The following is a 6,000-nucleotide window of genomic DNA, read 5'->3' as shown; positions in this document are numbered from 1 at the left end:
GTGTGGGTCTGATGGGTTCAGGGTGACCCTGATGGAGTGAGTGCAATGGGACCAATGCGACAATGTGAGAGATGGTGGCGATGGTGACGGAGTGAGTGTGAGGTGGGCAGCGTATCGGAGCCAGAGTGAGTGTGTCGGCGTCAGTGTGGCAAAGATGGAGTGAGTGTGAGGGGGTGACGGTGACAGGGATAAAGAGAGTGTGAGTGCCTCAGGGTAACGGGGACAGGCAGATTGTGAGGGGCACAGGGTGAACGTGACAGAGTTACTGTGAGCGCCTCAGCATGGCAGGGACAGAATGTGCGTTTGTGCGCCAGGTAAACAGTGACAGAAAGGGTGCGACGGTGTCAGTGTGACGGGGACATGGAGAATGCGAGGAGCTCAGAGTGATGGTGAGTACCTCAGCATATCAGGATCGGAGTGCATCTATGTTTGTCAGGTTCTAACTGATGCAGTGACTGCGAGGGTTTTAGGGTGATGGTGACTTAGTGATTGTGACCCTTTCCAAGGAACAGTGACGGAGTGAGCGTCAGGGTGTCATGGAAACAATGGCGGAGTGAGTGTGAGTGGTTTAGGGAAAGGGTGACTGAGTGAGTGTGAAGGTTTCAGGGAGACAATTATGGAGTGAGTATGAGGGGTTCAGGGAAACGGTGACGAATGAGTGTGAGGGGATCCAGCTGTCAGTGACTGACTGTGAGGTTTGCAGATGTCAGTGACTGAGTGAATGTGAGCGTGTCAGGGTGACTGACAGAGTGAGTGTTGGGGTGTCAGCGTGACAGTGATAGAGTGAGTGTGAGGGAGTCAGGCTGATGGTTACGGAGTGAGTGTGAGAAGGTCAGGGTGATGACGATGGATTCAATGTCAGGGTGTGAATGTGACAATGATGTGTGAATGTGAATGGCTCAGGGTGACAGTGACAGAGTGACTGTGAGGAGGTCAGGGAGGGAGTGAGTGTGACGGGGTCAGTTTGACGGTATCACGGTTATTGTGATGGAGTCAGTGTGAGCGGGTCAGGGTGATGGTGTGAGAGTGAGTGTGTGGGAGACAGTGCGACAGTGACGAATGAGTGCGAGGCAACAAGGAGATGGTGACAGAAAAAGTGTGAGGGGTGATCGGTCTGGTGATGGGGGAGTGTGACGGTGATAGGACGACTGTAATTACTGGGAGTGTGTCAGGGTCTGGGTGCAGCAGAGAGTGGCGGGAGCTGGGTGGAAGTGAAGTCAGAGTGCAGAGGCTATTTGGGAAGTTGGGTGTCTGTTATTTAAGAAGGTGTGTGAAAGGTCCCAGGTCCTATGGTGGCACGGTGGTTAGCACTGTTGCCTCCCAGCGCCAGAGACCTGGGTTCAGTTCCCGCCTTGGGCGACTGCCCATGTGGAGTTTGCACATTCTCCCCGTGTTTGCGTAGGTTGCCTTGACTTTGAAGCTGGTTTAGTGTGCTGTGTGCTTGATGTTGGTGGTCAAGAACTCTGGTGTATCTGGCTCGTATAACTGTGGAAAGTGTGTACACGTTCAGCTTCTGACAGAGCATATTGCCACACTGATTAAAGAACTCGATGACCTCATGCTCATCCAAGCAAACGAGATCTTTCCGGACACTACCTTCAGTGAGGTGATTACACCGAGCATACCAGAAGGAAAAAGACGGTGAGGAAGGCAGAGAGGAGACAAGTGCTAGAGGCCCTAGTCGAAGCATCTGTTAGGAACAGGTTGAATCTTTTGGAAACAGGAGAGACAGATGACACTGCCAGTCCGCTAGGCGGTCAGGTCTGCCAATCAAAAGTTGGTGTAGGAGGCAGACCTGAGGAGTCAGACATCATATAGAGCCGTGGTAATAGGGGACTCCATAGTGAGAGGAACTGAACGGGGTTTCTGTGGCAACAGGCGGGATTTGAGGATAGTGTGTTGCCTTCCTGGTGCCAGGATAAAGGATGTCGCAGACAGAGTGCTCAAGGGCGAAGGTGATGGTACATGTCGGCACAAATGATGTCGGGAAGAGGAGGAGGGGCATTCTACAGCAGGAATTCGGACAACTCAGAAGAAAGATGAAAAGCAGCACGTCTCGTGTGGTTATCTCTGGTTTGCTTACAGTTCCTCGTGTTGGAGAGGACAGGAACAGGGATTTCATTGACTTGAATGTGTGGCTGGGGAACTGGTGCAGGAAGCAAGGATTTAAATTCTTGGATCACTGGGGTATGTTTTGCGGTAAGGATAAATTATACAAGAGGGACGGCTTGCGGCTTAATAGATGGGAGACTAGCATTCTCGCAGGCAGGTTTGTCACTGCAATACAGTTGTGATTAATCTAAATAGCGTGGGCGGGGGGACAAACTGAAAGTTTAAGAAGAAAATTGAATGGAATGTTAGAACAAGAGAAGTCAAAAAAGACAACAGAATCAATGGAGCAGAAAACTCACAAAGGGATCATGCCGTAAGGTCAAGTGAAATCGGGATTGATCGGAAGGGTGAGGGCAGTAACAAATTAAAAACATTATATTTGAATGCACAAAACATTAGAAATAAGATGGATGACCTTGCAGCTCATTTGGAAATTGGCAATTATGATGTTTTGGGGATAACGGAGACGGGGCTTCAAGTGGACAGGGCCTGGGAAATGAATATTCAATGCTATATTCTATCATAAGGACAGACTGACGGGCAGAAGGGGTGGGGTGGCCCAGTTCGTCAGGAATGGTATTCAGTCCCTTGCGAAGGAGGACCTAGAAGCAGAGCATGTGCAGTCAGTATGGAGAGAACTCAGAAATTCTTAGGATAGAAAGACCCTCGTGGGAGTTATCTACAGGTCTCCAAACGGTAGTCTGGATGTAGAGTGTAAGTTGAATAAGGAGCTGAAATTGGCCTTTCACAAAGATATTACTACAAAGATGTGTCGCAAAGATATGGTGGATTTCAACATGCAGGTATACTGGAAGAATCAGGATGGTACTGGAACACAAGAAATGGAGCTTGAGGAGTGCCTCAGAGATGGATTCATAGGACAGTTGGTGCTGCAGCCTAACAGGGAGAAGGCAATTCTGGATCTGGTGTTGTGCAATAAACCGGATTGGATCAGGGATGTTGAAGTGAAGGAGCCATTCGGAGATAGTGAGAATAATATCAGAAACTTTAATCTGCAATTTGAAAAGGAAAGAGTAGAATCGGAAGTGAACTGAAGAATATTTCAATTGAATAAAGTAACTATGGAGCTATGAGGAAGGAGCTGGCCAAAGTTCAATGGTGCAATACCCTAACAGGGATGGATGGCAGTGGAGCCAGGTATTTCCGATATAATGCAGAAGATGCAGGATCAGTTCATTCCAAAAAGGAAGAAGGATCCTAAGAGGAGGCAGGGGTGGCCGTGGCTGAAGAGGGAAGTTTAGAAACATATAAAGTCAGAAGACAAAAAGTATAACATAGCAAAGATGAGTGGGACAACGGACGACTGGGAAACCTTTAAAGAACAACAGAGTATAACTAAGAAGTTAATACGCAAAGAAAAAATGAGGTCGAAGTTAAACTGGCCGAAATATAAAGGAGGACGGGTAAAGCTTTTTTGAATGGAAAAAAAGTTGTTCGGACTGAAATTTCCTGTTGAAGTCAGAAGCGGGTGAACATATTACAGAGCACAAAGAAATGTCAGAAGAGTTGAATTGGTACTTTAGATCTGTGTTCACTGTGGAAGATACAAGCAATCTCCCAGAGGTAATAGTGGCTGAAGGACCTGAACTGAAGGGAATTTATATTTGCCAGGAAATGGTGTTAGGTCGGAAGGCTGGTAACTCCCTGGGACTTGATGGTCTACGTCCCAGGGTACTGAAGGAGGTGGCTCTAGAAATCGCGGATGCATTGGTGATCATTTTCCAATGTTCTACAGATACAGGATCAGCTCCTGCAGATTGGAGAGCAGCTAATGTTGTCCCACTTTTCAAGAAAGGAGAGAGAGAGAAAGCAGGGAATTATAGATCAGTTAACCTGACCTCAGTGGTGGGCAAGACGCTGGAGTCAATTATAAAGGATGAAATTATGACACATCTGGATAGCAGTAACAGGATAGGTGGGAGTCAGCATGGATTTATGCTTGACTAATCTTCTGGAAATTTTTGAGGATCTAACTCTGAAGATGGACAAGGGAGATCCAGTGGATATAGTGTACATGGACTTTCTGAAAGACTTTGATAAAGTCCAACATAGGAGGTTAGTGAGCACAATTAGGGTGCATGGTATTGGGGGCAAAATACTGACTTGGACTGAAAATTGTTCGGCTGACAGGTAACAAAGATTCGTGATAAACGGCTCCCTTTCAGAATAGCAGGTGGTGACCAGTGGGGTACTGCAGGGATCAGTGCTGGGACAGCAGCTTTTTACAATATGCATTAATAATATAGATAATGGTAGTAAAAGTAATATTCGCAAATTTACTGATGATACAAAGCTGGGTGGCAGGGCGAAATGTAAAGAGGATGTTAGGAGATGACAGGGTGACCTGGACAGGCTAGGTGAGTGGACAGATGCATGGCAGATGCATTTTAATGTGGATAAATGTGTGGTTATCCACTTTGGTGACTAGAACAGGAAGACAGATTACTACCTAAATGGAGTCAAGTTAGGTAAAGGGGCAGTACAACGAGATCGAGGTGTTTTTGTACATCAGTCAATGAAAGCAAGCATGCAGGTACAGCAGGCAATGAAGAAAGCTATCAGCAGGCTGGCCTTCATAAGAAGATAAATTGTGTATAGAAGCAAAGAGGTCCTTCTGCAGCTGTACAGGGCCCTGGTGAGACGGCACCTGGAATTTTGTGTGCAGTTTTGGTCTCCAAATTTGAGGAAATACATTCTGGCCATTGAGGGCATGCAACGGAGGTTCACGAGGTCAATTCCCGGAATGGCAGGACTGTCTTAAGTTGAAAGATTGGAGCGACTGGGTTTGTATACCCTTGAGTTTAGAAGGCTGAGAGGAGATCTGATTGAGACGTTTAAGGTTATTAAAGGATTGGACACTCTGGAGGTGGGAAGAATGTTTCCGCTGATGGGTGAGTCCCGAACCAAAGGACACAGTTTGAAAATAAGGGGTAGGCCATTTAGAACAGAGTTGAGGAGAAACTTCTTCACCCAGAGAGTGGTGGGTGTGTGGAATGCTATGCCCGATAGGGCTGTGGAGGTCAGGTCTCTGGAAACATTCAAGAAAGAGTTGCATAGAGCTCCTAAGGATAGTCGAAGACCTTCAAGGGTTATGGGGATAAGGCAGGAACAGGATATTGGTTGAAGATGACCAGCCATGATCATAATGAATGGTGGTGCTGGCATGAAGGGCAGAATGGCTTACGCCTGCACCTATTGTCTACTGTCTATCGTGACATTGACGGATAGAGTGTGATGGTGTCAGGGTTATGGTGATGGAGCGAGTAGGTCAGGTGTGACAGATTACGCTGATGGAATGATTATGAGGACATAAGATGATAATGACGGATGAATACCTGAAGGTCAGAATGAAGGGTAAAGGGTGACAGTGATTGAGTGAATATGAAGGTTCCAGGGTAACAGTGACAGAGTGAGTGAGAGGGGTACCGGGTGACAGTGACGGAGATAGTGTGATTGGGTCAGGATGTCGGGGATAAAGACAGTGTGATGGCCTTAGAGTAACGGGGGCAGAGAGATTGTGAGGAGCAGAGGTTGACAGTGATGGAGTGAGTGTGACTGGATCAGTGTTTCAGTGATGGTGTGACGGTGATTTAGTGAGTGTGAGTGGGTCCGGGTAATGGTGACTAAGTGGATTGAGTGTCTGGCTGATGGTTATGGAATGAGTGTGAGGCGGTCAGGGTGACGATGATAGAGTAAATGTCTGTGTGTGCGTGTGTGTGTGTGACAGTGACATAGTGAGTCTGAGGGGGTCAGGGTGACGCTGATGGAGTGACTGTGAGGGGGTCAGGTTGACCCTGACAGTGTGTGCGTGCAGGGTTCAGGGTCATGGTGCTGGAGTGAGTGTGATGGTGTCAGGGTGACAGTGAT

The sequence above is a fragment of the Chiloscyllium punctatum genome, chromosome 33 (genome assembly GCF_047496795.1).
Source record: "Chiloscyllium punctatum isolate Juve2018m chromosome 33, sChiPun1.3, whole genome shotgun sequence".
NCBI lineage: Eukaryota > Metazoa > Chordata > Chondrichthyes > Orectolobiformes > Hemiscylliidae > Chiloscyllium > Chiloscyllium punctatum.
This window is presented reverse-complemented; position numbering follows the sequence as displayed.